This window comes from Procambarus clarkii, chromosome 26, assembly GCF_040958095.1.
Source record: "Procambarus clarkii isolate CNS0578487 chromosome 26, FALCON_Pclarkii_2.0, whole genome shotgun sequence".
NCBI classification, from domain to species: domain Eukaryota; kingdom Metazoa; phylum Arthropoda; class Malacostraca; order Decapoda; family Cambaridae; genus Procambarus; species Procambarus clarkii.
The window spans coordinates 17,853,171-17,867,045 of NC_091175.1; the positions used below are offsets into that span (position 1 = coordinate 17,853,171).

Genomic DNA, 13,875 nt, shown 5'->3' on the forward strand with positions numbered 1-13,875 from the left:
CTCTGCCTTCGCCAACTTCACTCTGCCTTCGCCAACTTCACGCTGCCTTCGCCAACTTCACTCTGCCTTCGCCAACTTCACCCCTGCCTTCGCCAACCTCACCCTCCATGATAAATACCCCACCAAAAATCACTACCGCAATATTGCAACCAAACTGATAAAGATAAAATTGGCGCACGCTAATTTACAATTGGCGAGATACATGACTGCTTTAGTATTGAGAGAGAGAGAAGTATTGTGACCCGGGTGGGGTGGCGTTGAGCAGGGAGGCGTTGCATAACTTGTCTCAAGCAATACTGTAGGCGATGAGTCACAATCGACTTGAGAATGGTCCAGGACGGACCGAAACGTCGTCGTCCCTTCAATTTCTAGTGTGTGGTCTGGTCAGCAAATATTGTAGGCGTTGCGGGTTTCTGCTCATTTTATTCGCCTCCAGACACACACAGACACTCAGATAGAGACAGAGACACATAGACACAGTCTATTGGGATGACAAGACACCAAGAACTACACCCTGTACTAGCTCTATCTATAAATCTATCAATTTTTGTATAACCTCTTGTATGTATCTACTTTACCTGAATAAACATTTATTTATTTATATATATTTATTACTTAGGTAACTATACACACACAAGTACACACACACATACAGACACCTGGGGGCCTGGTAGCCTGGGGCCAGATTCATGAAAGCACTTACGCAAACACAAACCTGTACATCTTTTCTCAATCTTCGACGGCTTTGTTTCCAATTATTTAACAGTTAATGAGCTCCTAAGCACCAGGAAGCTGTTTATAACAATAACAATAGTTGAATGGGAAGTTTTCATGCTTGTAAACTGTTTAATAAATGTAACCAAAGCCGTCAAAGATTGAGGAAAGATGTACACGTTCGTAAGTGCTTGCGTAAGTGCTTTCGTGAATCTGGCCCCTGGTGGATAGAGCGCAGGACTCGTAATTCTGTGGCGCGGGTTTGATTCCCGCACCAGGCAGAAACAAATGGGCAAAGTGTCTTTCACCCTGAATGCCCCTGTTACCTAGCAGTAAATAGGTACCTGGGAGTTAGTCAGCTGTCACGGGCTGCTTCCTGGTGTGTGTGTGGTGTGGAGAGAGAGATAAAAAAAGTAGTTAGTAAACAGTTGATTGGCAGTTGAGAGGCGGGCCGAAATAACCAGAGCTCAACCCCCGCAAACACAACTAGGTGAATACACACTCACACACACACACAGCAGGCTCAGGAAGCTGTACACCAGTTGACTGAGAGTTGAGAGGCGAGACCAAAGAGCCAGAGCTCAACCCCCGCAAGCACAACTAGGTGAATATACAGTTACCAAAACGTTGTGGCTACGTTGTAGTGACGTAAAAGAAACATTAAAAGTTACGTTGTGTGTTTACATAGCGTAAATTCAAGCATGTCAAGGGAGTCTTATCGTCCCTCGAAAATTACACTCAACTAAAGAGTGCCTCTCGTGATGGCAATAGTGGACGAGGCTACCTCTTTTTTTTTTTTTTTACGTCTTTCCGGGCAAATGGTCCTCCCCCCCCCATCCCCCCCCAGCTCCCCTCCCCCTAGGTATGCAGACCCGGCCAGGCAGCCGGCTCACACCAGCCAGACTTCTCTCTGGCGGTGAGCTGCCTGCTAGAAACACTACGGGATCACCATAGCCCGTGCTACTTGGAACGTTTTGTTCCAGGTGGCGAATCTTAAACAACAACAACAACTGGTAGAAACCAGAGTTGTGGTTGTGAGATGTTCACATTCTGCAGGCTCCAGTGTAACTCAAGATTGTCCCAAATCTGACTTAGAGAGTTCACAATCATATCAAATGGCCTTCAATCTACCTTAGAACCCCCCCCCCCCCAACCCCAATCTAACTTACACAACCCCAATGTAATTTAGAATTACCCTCCCCCCCCTCAAACAAAACAAATTGACTAGAACAAATCCACAAGCCGTGACGAGGATTCGAACCTGCGTTCGAGAGCATCCCAGACGCTGGCAGATCTCAGTCGATTAAGGCAGCGTCTGGGATGCTCTCGGACGCAGGTTCGAATCCTCGTCACGGCCCTTGTGGATTTGTTCACTGCAAACATAATTTGACTCTGATCTTGTGACTCATCTCGTACGAGTCAATGTTTTTGTTACATTAGCGAAGGTTGTTAGAATGTTAGCGGAGTTTGCTAGAATCTTTACTAGTTAGTTTACTAGATTGGTAGCGGTTTTTGCTAGATTGGTAGTGGTGTTTCCTAGTATGGCAGCAGAGTTTCCTAGAACGGTAGTGGCGTTTAATAGCACAGTAGCGTACTCTACTAGTATTCTAGAGGGGCTTGTCCCAAACTGCACACACACACACACACACACACACACACACACACACACACACACACACACACACACACACACACACACACACACACACACACACACACACACACCCTCGTTGTATGACAAAGAGTGCTGGGAAGACGGGACACCACGAGCGTAGCTCTCATCCTGTAACTACACTTAGGTAATTACACTTAGGTAATTACACACACACACACACACACCCACACACACACACACACACCCACACACACACACACACACACACACACACACACACACACACACACACACACACACACATACATACACACACACACACACACACACACACACACACACACACACACACACACACACACACACACATACACACACACACACACACACACACACATACACATACACACACACACACACACACAAAGTAACGGCGCTGTTCGAGTGATCGCCTGTTCATCCGTGCGTGAGATAGGCCTACACATTTCGTATAATCTGAGGAGAGTGGGATAGGCCTATAGAGCGTTAATGAATGGGAAGATCCACCAGCTACCACTTATACCTAATGATGCTCACAGATCTTTATTTAGTGGTCTAATATATTGGTCCCGTAGCGCAGTGGGCTACGTCCGAAATCGCACTCAATTCCCAGGGAGGTGTAGCGTTGCTGCCTGTTACACACACATCTGCAAATACCGAGCAGCAAGTGGCCCGTGCCACATGCTAACCACCACAGCTGGAGTGGAACGCCGGCCAGGTCTACTACTAATATGCAGGCCGGCGGGGAGGTTGAGGGGTCAACCACCCCCCGTCCTCCTAAGGTGTCCCCAACGTCAAGAAAGTGTCGTACTAAAATGCACTCATCCTATCCAACCAGAGGACCCAAAACAGAAAACGGGACAAGACGTCACTTTCGCCAGCCGCTTCTATTTTCTAGTACGACGATTTTTGGCCTTATGTGGAGTACATACGTCAAAATGCAACGCTCTATTAGGAGGACGGGTCGCACTACCACCAGTACCACCACCACCACTACCACCACAACTACCACCACCACTACCACCACAACTACCACCAGCAGCACCACCACCACAGCCAACCCGTTCTCGCACTTTCGTATAGTCAATATTGACTTATTAAATACGTGAATATGTGACATACTAAACATACTAGTTTACCTTGAAAGGCTTCATAGAAAACACCGACCTTACCTAACCTTCTTAGTATGTTAAGATAAGCATCTTATTGTTCGTAATTACAATTATTACTTAACCTATTATAGGTATAGGTTAAGTACAATTATTACTTAACCTATTATAGGTATAGGTTAAGTAATAATTGTAATTACGAAGCAATAAGATGGTATATTATAGGTATAGGTTAAGTACAATTATTACTTAACCTATTATAGGTATAGGTTAAGTACAATTATTACTTAACCTATTATAGGTATAGGTTAAGTAATAATTGTAATTACGAAGCAATAAGATGCTTATCTTAACATACTAAGAAGGTTAGGTAAGGTCGGTGTTTTCTATGAACAGCCGGCATGTGTCTGGCATGCCGGACCCTCCCAAACACATAAACTGGCCGAGCAGCAAGTGACACACCTGACTAAGCGACCAGTGACACACCTGACTAAGCGACCAGTGACACACCTGACTAAGCGACCAGTGACACACCTGACTAAGCGACCAGTGACACACCTGACTAAGCGATCAGTGACACACCTGACTAAGCGACCAGTGACACAAGCCCTCCATCAGGTTATTATATCCACACACACGACTCATCTTGTGGCCAGTGTTCCCCCGCGAGCTGGTGCTGGCAGCTCTTATCAGAGTTACTTCAGGAACAAACACCATTACTGTTTTGATAATGAACTTAAAAGAGTTTTACATTAATATTGACATACGAGTCAAAGTTGATATCCTTTCTTGACGACACTGGACCTTAAATACACAGCCCGTCCTCATAAACTAAGGGCAAATATTCATTAATCCAACCACCAAACTCTATGTTTGTGAGTGGAAAACACTTTACACACGACTGACAATATGGTGTTCAAACATTTCTCAAAAAGAGTGTTTCGCTCGCGTCCTCTGTTCGAATCGCCCCTCCCAGCCCGTCCTCCAACAACCCGTCCTCGACTCTAGTCCATTCCATCCAGCGGTCGACCCCACAGACGCATTCATAAATTTTAACATGCTGTTCATTCAAAACGGGAATTTTCTCAAGTATAAATTAATATTATAAGATATTAGCATATTGTGCATATATAGGCATAGGTTAGGTTAGGTGTTTAGGTTCTGTTGGCGATTATTTGTATTTGTAGTACGTGGGTGAAGCATTTATAGCGTTGTGGTTCGAACACAAGTCGTCAGTGAAGCACTTGTTCCGGATATGTTCGAACGTCAGCAGTTGTGAGTCGTGTGTAAACCGCTTTTCATTCATAAACAGCGGGTTTGGCGGGTGGATGGAATCACTTTTGGATCTTTGTTTGGAGGACGGGCTGCCTCCAAACAAAGACCCAAAGTCCATTCCATCCACCCGCCAAACCCCCAGTAAATGAATGAAAAATGGTTTACACACGACTCACAACTGATGACGTCCGAACACTTCCGGAACAAGTGCTTCACTGACGACTTGTGTTCGAACCACAACGCTGTACATGCTTCACCCACGTACTACAAATATAAATAATTGTCAAATTGAATCTAAACAACTAGCCTAGGCCTAACTATGCATCTTAATATACACTTTTATTAATTTATATATATATATTATATTTATATATATATATATATATATATATATATATATATATATATATATATATATATATATATATATATATATATATATATATGTTGAAATTAATGAATTTTATGCTCGTCCATGCAGTGGCCGACCCCAACAACTGGACGAATGACAAATAAATCAATATATACAACACGATTCAAATTCGCTGCAAATGTCTGATACTGGAACCGGTTTGAGGATGGCTGATCCACGGGTCGTTGGCTGGGCGTGGATCATTAGCTCTTGGACCCCGTCTTTCTAACCGTCGGTTATCTAATGAACTGACTCCTGACCTATTTTTATCTTATTTGCCACATATTTCTAGCACACACACACACTACGGGGGCCTCGTAGCCTGGTGGATAGCGCGCAGGACTCGTAATTCTGTGGCGCGGGTTCGATTCCCGCACGAGGCAGAAACAAATGGGCAAAGTTTCTTTCATCCTGAATGCCCCAGTTACCTAGCAGTAAATAGGTACTTGGGAGTTAGTCAGCTGTCACGGGCTGCTTCCTGGGGTGTGTGTTTGTGTGTGGTACGGGAAAAAAGTAGTTAGTAAACAGTTGATTGAGAGTTGAGAGGCGGGCCGAAAGAGCAAAGCTCAACCCCCGCAAACACAAGGTGAACACAAACACACACATGTACAGGTAGCACCTCGTAGCAGCTGTCTAATTCCCAGGTACCTATTTACTGCTAGGTGAACAGGTCTGTCAGATGAAAGAAACGGCTAATTTGTTTCTGCCTCGACCGGGAATCGAACCGGGGCCCTAAGGAATACGACCCCAGAGCGCTGTAAATGCTCTTGGGTTGTTTGCGAGAGAGAGAGAGAGAGAGAGAGAGAGAGAGAGAGAGAGAGAGAGAGAGAGAGAGAGAGACGCAGCTGACACTGAGATAATTTATATCTCCTGCAACAGCAGGTGGGAACCGGTTCTCAACCCCCCCCCCCCCCTCCCCAGCATCTCCCATCTACACCCCCCCCCAGCATCCCCCCCCTCCCCCAACACCCCACCAGCAAACCTCGTGCCCTCGACCTTCTCTTAAACAGCCTCGTCACTTCCCGTACTTGACAGTGAAACACCTAATTGTCTTCCAACAATCTTCACGATTCCGGTCGGCTCCGGCGAGGCCAAAGCTTTTCTTGGAAGCCGTCTTCCTCTACTGAGGTCTAGTGTAAACACTGCTGACTTAATTCTTATCGTGAATTGTACAATCCATTCTATTATAATTGTTCTTAAGTCTATTATATTAATTCTGAAGCCTATCATAACTATTTACAAGGCTGGTTATAATGAAATCTTTATTTCCAAAATCTTTGTTGAATATAGACTTGTTTTAACCCTATAGGGCAAGGAGAACATGTTACTCTTATCTTGAGATGATTTCGGGGCTTAGCGTCCCCCGCGGCCCGGTCCTCGACCAGGCCTCCTTTTTGTTACACACCCCCAGGAAGCAGCCCGTAGCAGCTGTCTAACTCCCAGGTACCTATTTACTGCTAGGTAACAGGCGCAACAGGGTCAAAGAAACTCTGCCCATTTGTTTCCACCTCCACCGGGGATCGAACCCAGAACCTCAGGACTACGAATCCCGAGCGCTGTCCACTCAGCTCTCAGATCTGTATACAGTGATTCAGCTACAAAATCATTTCATGCTTTAATCTGAAATACAACGGCAGCATTGGTCAAATAAAAGAAGAACCATTTAGCCATCTTAAGAAATTAGGGGTAAGGAATCCTTTTGGAACTTGTATCACACATACGTCAGACCAATCCTGCAAGATGCAGCACTGATGTAGAGTCCGTATCTAGTTACTATACCACCAGACTATTCAAAAATTAAACAACGCATCACTTGTAAACATAATAGAAGAGACATGATTACCACATAAATAATTTTCAGGAGAACTGATGATTAAGAAAAACCCTTGTTATCCCTTAGGTAAGGTACCATGTAAGGTACAGCAGGTTATGATAGCGGGGAGCCCCCTAGTCTCTCCTAGGCCTATCACGTACCCCTTCTACTCTATCATCAACACTAGGCCTAACTGCTGTCTCTTAGAAGCCGCCTGGGGGATTTATAGCTAGATAGAGAAGCTTCTAATTTGACCTTTATTGTTGACCAGACCACACACTAGAAAGTGAAGGGACGACGACGTTTCGGTCCGTCCTGGACCATTCTCAAGTCGATTGTGGTCCAGGACGGACCGAAACGTCGTCGTCCCTTCACTTTCTAGTGTGTGGTTTGGTCAACATATTTCAGCCCCGTTATTGTGACTCCTCGTCTGTATATTGACCTTTATTGCCTCTTGAGAAAGAACGGAAGTAAGATTAGGTACATAAATCATACAGCCAGAGGCTAGCTAGACTAGTGTACGGGGGATAATTCTGTCACTAGCTCACCAACACTGTAATTTGTTAAAGCAAATATTGGGGTTTAATAGAAAGTAATCACACTAACGTTTAGTATGAAGGAGAAAATCCGTAGAAGCTGTGATGAGGATTCGAACCTATGCGGTGTGGGTGTACCAGAATTGTTGTTTTATTGGGTTTTAGTTCCCGAGGGCATTGCCTAACCACTTCGGCTGGACGGTAGAACGACGGGTCTCGCTTCATGCAGGTCGGCGTTCAATCCCCGACCGTCCAGCAAGAAGTTGGGCACCATTCCTTTCCCTCCGTCTCATCCCAAATCCTTATCCTGACCCCTTCCCAGTGTTATTTAGTCGTAATGGCTTAGCGCTTTCCCCCTGATAATTGCCTCCTGCGCGCATCATTAGCCACTGCCACTCCCAGGAGAGGTTTGGCGGGCAAAGTAGTGAGCTAAACGGCTCTGGTGCGCCCAAGGCCATTTCCTTATAGAGGCTGTCATGTAGAACTGCGCCCGCGGTGGTCTGAGAGGAGGCGTTAACCTCTCCCTAACAGCTACTTACTTCCTCGGTAGAAGCGTTTTTACCCGATCGCTTTGACGCCCAAATAGGGTGGAAGTGTTGAGGGTTTGATGGCGGAGGCCAGTGTCTTCCTCCGATGGTGTTATTATCCTCTAAAGGTCAGTGTCCTCTGCCACGCCGGAGTGTACAACGAAGTCACCAGAACGTCAGGTATCCTTGAGAAAATATTGAGGCTATAGGGTGGGATCGAACCAGCGTCCCTGGACTTGTTATTATTATCTCCTTAAAAGCTCTCTCGCATAGAGTCCAACCACTTGGGCTGGACGGTAAAGCAACTGTCTCGCGTCATGCAGGTCGGCGTTCAATCCCCGACCGTCCACCAAGTGGTTGGGCACCATTCCTTCCCCCCCCTGTTCCATCCCAAATCCTTATCCTGACCCCTTCCCAGTGCTATATAGTCGTCATGGCTTGGCGCTTTCACCGACAATTCCCTTCCCTTCTCTCGCTAAAACTCACTCAAACCATCAGTGACAGCGAACGATGTCTCGTATGTCGGGACGCCAGACATACTACCTCATTCCACCTTAAAGTCAACCACAGGAAACTAAGGGGAAATATCTGGCCGTTATGTCCAGCCTCGTACACGGCACGAACTGAGTGAGGCAGTCTGAGTGTGTGGTTAATATACAGTCGATGACCTGCGAGACAACACTACCTACCTCAGCCTGCCTTGTGCTGCCCTCGGGGTTCAGTACAAAGAAATGTACATGTTTATCACTCAGAATGTTCCTTAATATGAGTCACAATAACGTGGCTAAATTATGTTGACCAGACCACACACTAGAAGGTGAAGGGACGACGACGTTTCGGTCCGTCCTGGACCATTCTCAAGCCGATCTCAAGTAATATGGTGAATGATTGTGATGTGCACACATCACAATTACATATCAATCACAATCTTTGTATATATTATATATATGAACACGTTGTACTGAACGGGGTGAGAATAGCCTGAGCTGCCTCATCCCTCTGTGTGTATTTATACCTCAATAAACTTATTTCAATGCCGATTTCAACGTCCTCGCATACTAAGCTACCACGAAAATTGGGTCACAGTATTGTAATTGTGGGGAGTGATTCGTGTCCAGCATATATATATATATATATATATATATATATATATATATATATATATATATATATATATATATATATATATATATATATATATATATATTATTAAATATGACCGAAAAAGTAAGATTAATAATTCTAACACGAATTTTCTCAATCTTTCGTACATTGCGCTTCACTGTTGGAGGTAAATCAAAAATCACTTCTCCAAAATTCATTTTTATTTCTAGTCTGACGCGACACGGGCGCGTTTCGTAAAACTTATTACATTTTCAAAGACTTCACAAATACACAACTGATTAGAACTTACGTCTCTCTGATATTATATCTACATTTGAGTGAGGTGGGAAGGGTGATGTGGCATTAACACAAGACAGAACAGGAGGGGATATTAATAGGGTATTAAAAGTATCAACACAAGACAGAACAGAAACAATGGGTATTGAATAGAAGTGTTTGTAGAAAGCCTATTGGTCCATATTTCTTGATGCTTCTATATTGGAGCTTCTATAACGGAGGAAAGGGTCCTGAAAGATATTGTTAATAGAAACGTTATCCCTACAGACAAAAATCAGAGGATACAACTGACGATTTACTATAAAACCAGAAAAACGGCCAGCCTACTCATGAGAAACTCTCCAGACACAAAACAGAACGCTTTAAAAGAGACTAACGTCGTCTATGCCTTCAAATGCCCACTTGGGGACTGTAAGCTCCAAAAAACCCAGTATATAGGCAAGACAACAACATCTCTTTCTAGGCGTTTAACGATGCATAAGCAACAGGGCTCCATTAAGGAACATATAATCTCTTCCCATAACCAAACCATCGCCAGAGAAATCCTAGTAAACAACACAGAAATCATCGATAGATACAGCGATAGCAGGCGGCTTGACGTTTGCGAGGCACTACACATCAAGAAGTCAACACCAGCAATCAACAGCCAATTATTGCACAACTATATTCTACCCACCTCAAGACTCCGCTCCAATATAGAAGCATCAAGAAATATGGACCAATATATATATATATATATATATATATATATATATATATATATATATATATATATATATATATATATATATATATATATATATATATATATATATGGCTGAACGAAGATACACCTTCATCCAACAAGTCACATGTGTAGGTACATTTAGCACAAGAATTGTGTTTGTACACCTGCCAGGTGTACATTAAGGGTACACAGGGACATTAAGGGTACTTAAATGTCTAAGTACTCAATACACACATAATATAATCATTAACGCAAATTGCAAAGGACCAATTGATATTACCAATACGCATGAATTCTCCAGTTACGCAAACATGCATAACAATATACGCCTAAGATAAGTCCCTTTATTCTGAGATTATCTCAGTCCCTTAATCAACCAAACGTCATTTACAATGTGATATGCATTCTGTCATTGTTATATTGGCCGACTGTTGTAATACTTTCATAATACAACGAGGATACATCACCTATTGCATTTTAACGATTCCTCGCCAACTACAACGAAAGGAAACCTGAATAGCGAGCAGCCTAACGGGAATTACAAGCAACGTTTGTTTAACTGCTCTCAGTGTCGTGAATAATTCGTGGGGGTTCTATAGCCTACAGATTTCAGGAAAGAATACATTACAATTTTAAATCATAGGCCTATTTTCAGGCCTTAAAGCGAGTTCTATACAATCAGAATAATGGTTTTAATAATAGCTAGATATAGGTAATCTAACCCGTATATATATATATATATATATATAGGTTTTTCCTATATATATATATAGGAAGCCTGTTAGGTTTATTCAGTTCCTCCGAGATCAACTGACCTATTACAGGATGCAACCCATAAGTTGCTTAACTCCCTAATAACTAAGTGTCCTGCTACGAGAATCGAACCCGGGACATCTTGGTTATGAATCAAATGAGCTGATCAGTGCGCAACAATGCCGTTTTGTTTATGTATTTATGTATATAAAATTCATGATGTGTTTTTTTTCAGAAACTGTGTTTGGAATGATAATTGTTACTTTCCTCCTTTATCGCATAGCTGAGTCTAATGCTATGTTGCTTCTCCCACAGGCAGCTATGTGGCGTCATGTTGTCCTTAAGCAGAGTCTAATGCTATGTTGTTTCTCCCACAGGCAGCTATGTGGCGTCATGTTGTCCTTAAGCAGAGTCTAATGCTATGTTGTTTCTCTCACAGGCAGCTATGTGGCGTCATGTTGTCCTTATGATGGTGGGCGTGACCATCGCCTGGGCTAGTGAGTATCCCGCATGCGCAGTGCGCGCATCACGCATTAACAACCTCAGCTCGTCTGCTGCGCTCTAAATATCATTAAACACTGCCCACTTACCAACTAGCTGCATGCGCTGATAGTCACAGCAGATCTGTTATTAACCATTCCTCGTCTGCTGCGAGGAAATATAGCTGCATGGACTAGTATTAGTAATTTTATTTAACCGTCAGCCATGATTTTTTTTTAACTATTTCTCTCTTTCTCTGTTGTCAACTATTACCTAATTCAACTATCCTGTATGTCAATTACGTCCAGGTATGTGTACTATCAACTAATACACTATTCAACTACACTCCTCTTTCCCTAAATAGACAAATTCTGTATGCCCTTCTCGATGTATTTCTTAAAATATAATAATTTATTAACAAATTTTAGCACATTTGTTTATGTATGGGTTCACATAATATTTTTAAATTTTGTCAGGAAAATTCAAATCTGGAAAAAAATAGTTTTGCCTAAATCGGCATTGAGTCCTAAAATTTCTTTCCGGTTTTAATGAAAATTTCACAATATACAGTTCAAATAAACACTATCTGGCTAGGGTAATTTTTTGTCTAAATCATTAATTGTTTAGCAAACTGTTTTGGAGGTTTATAAATTCTACTGCCAGTAAATTTATAAGTATTTTAACTTATAAATGATAACAAACAAATGACTTTAGAAATACTTGATGGCCTCCCTTTAAAAAATTTTTTTAGAAGTAAACTTTTGCAAATAAAATGCATTAAATAATATAAAAAGCTAATAATTTTGAATTTGCTTTATGGAATGACTTCTTGGAAGGCCCCATTCCAATATATCCAGGCCAACCAACAAATGCAACTAGGTTAATTTAAGTCAATGATCAAACACGACTAGCTGAAATAGTTCTTGAACATCATCACCAAATGAACTTAGGGACAAGATCTTGATTGACCCCAAAGTTTCTATGTAAATATTGGATATTGCACACGAAGATCTGTGTGTGTGTATTGTCAGGTTAGTTAGGTTAGATTAAGTTACAGGTACGGCTCAGTTAAGTTAGGATAAGTTACACGTATATACATATATATAGTGTCTAGTTTGTTTAGGTTAAGGTTACGTGTAAATTTATACCTTGGTTTGGTTTGATTAAGATGGACTAGGTTAGGTTAGGTTAGGTTAGGTTAGGTTAGGTTAGGTTAGGTTAGGTTAGGTTAGGTTTCGTGTACGTATATGTATTTGCTATTCTCAAAATTTTACTGTTAATTCTTATTAAAGTAATTACTACTTACCTGAGATTATCAGCAACTTGATGAGATCATTTGTGTAAGTGACAGCCTAGTAATCGACATTCTGAAAAATAAAAAAAAACCTTATGTACTTGTTTTAAATATATACCAACTAGAAATATAAATTTATTTATAGGGAAAAAATATATATAATGCTATTAATCATACAGCTGTAGTTCCTGTTGTATAATAAGATAGTATTAATTCAAAGCAATCTCTATGCAATGTGGATACAATTGGAAACAAGATCAATGACTTCAAACAAGTGAAAATTATGTTGACCAAACCACACACTAGAAAGAGAAAAAACGACGACGTTTCGGTCCGTCCTGGACCATTCTCAATCGACTTGAGAATAGTCCAAGACGGACCGAAACGTCGTCGTCCCTTCACTTTCTAGTATATGGTTTGGGTCAACATACTTCAACCCCGTTATTGTGACTCCTCGCCTGCAAGTGAAAATCATTTCACATATGTATAAATATTTATAAACAAAGCCTATAAAATCAGACACTAAATCTACATTTTATCCGCAGATCCCATCTCCCGTCAGGTCGGATTCTCCGATGACATCTCCGTCACTCAGAGGAACCAGACCCAAGGTACACTACGTCTTGTCGCTCTTATTGTTCTCAAACTTGAATGTTGTTCAGCGAATGATACGTGTACAATGAACACATCCACAAAGGGCCGTGTTGAGGGGTTCGAACCTACGCACGGGACGTTCCCAGATGCGCCTTAGGCAACTGTACTACGACATGGTCAAAAGAATAGCTATCATCACGGTCCTTGTGGATTTGTTCATTTGATGTATCACGCTATTGTGATTTCTGTGTGTATGTGTACAATGTTCCAGTAATGTAGCCTGTAAGTGTACTTAAATGTTAACATGCGTGATCGGATATATGAGTTCAATGTCAGCTCAGTTAAGAGGTCTGGGCAAAAAGATTCGTCAAGCATTTACGAGATGCTTGATGAACTTACGAGATATGTACATCTTTCCTCAATCATGGTAACTTAGCCTGGATTTAGTAAACAGTTTACGAGAACGAGGCATCTAAGAAACTAAGAAAAAGCCGCCATGCTTGAAGAAAGCTGTATAGGACATCGTAAGTGCAGACAAGTAATTGATGAATTCTGGATCTGTCAGACATTGATATTATTGATGTAT

At 42.1% G+C, this 13,875-nt stretch overlaps 1 protein-coding gene across 1 annotated transcript in view; it reads right to left on the reverse strand.

Annotated features, from left to right (window-relative positions):
* Nucleotides 1-12,742, reverse strand: part of LOC123756831 (DNA oxidative demethylase ALKBH2) — a 166,473-nt gene extending 153,731 nt beyond the window's left edge. The window contains exon 1 of the mRNA XM_069331933.1: nucleotides 12,708-12,742. The gene's annotated coding sequence lies outside the window, so the exon portion shown is untranslated. The remainder of the gene's footprint in view (nucleotides 1-12,707) is intronic.
* Between the last annotated feature and the right edge of the window lie 1,133 nt (nucleotides 12,743-13,875).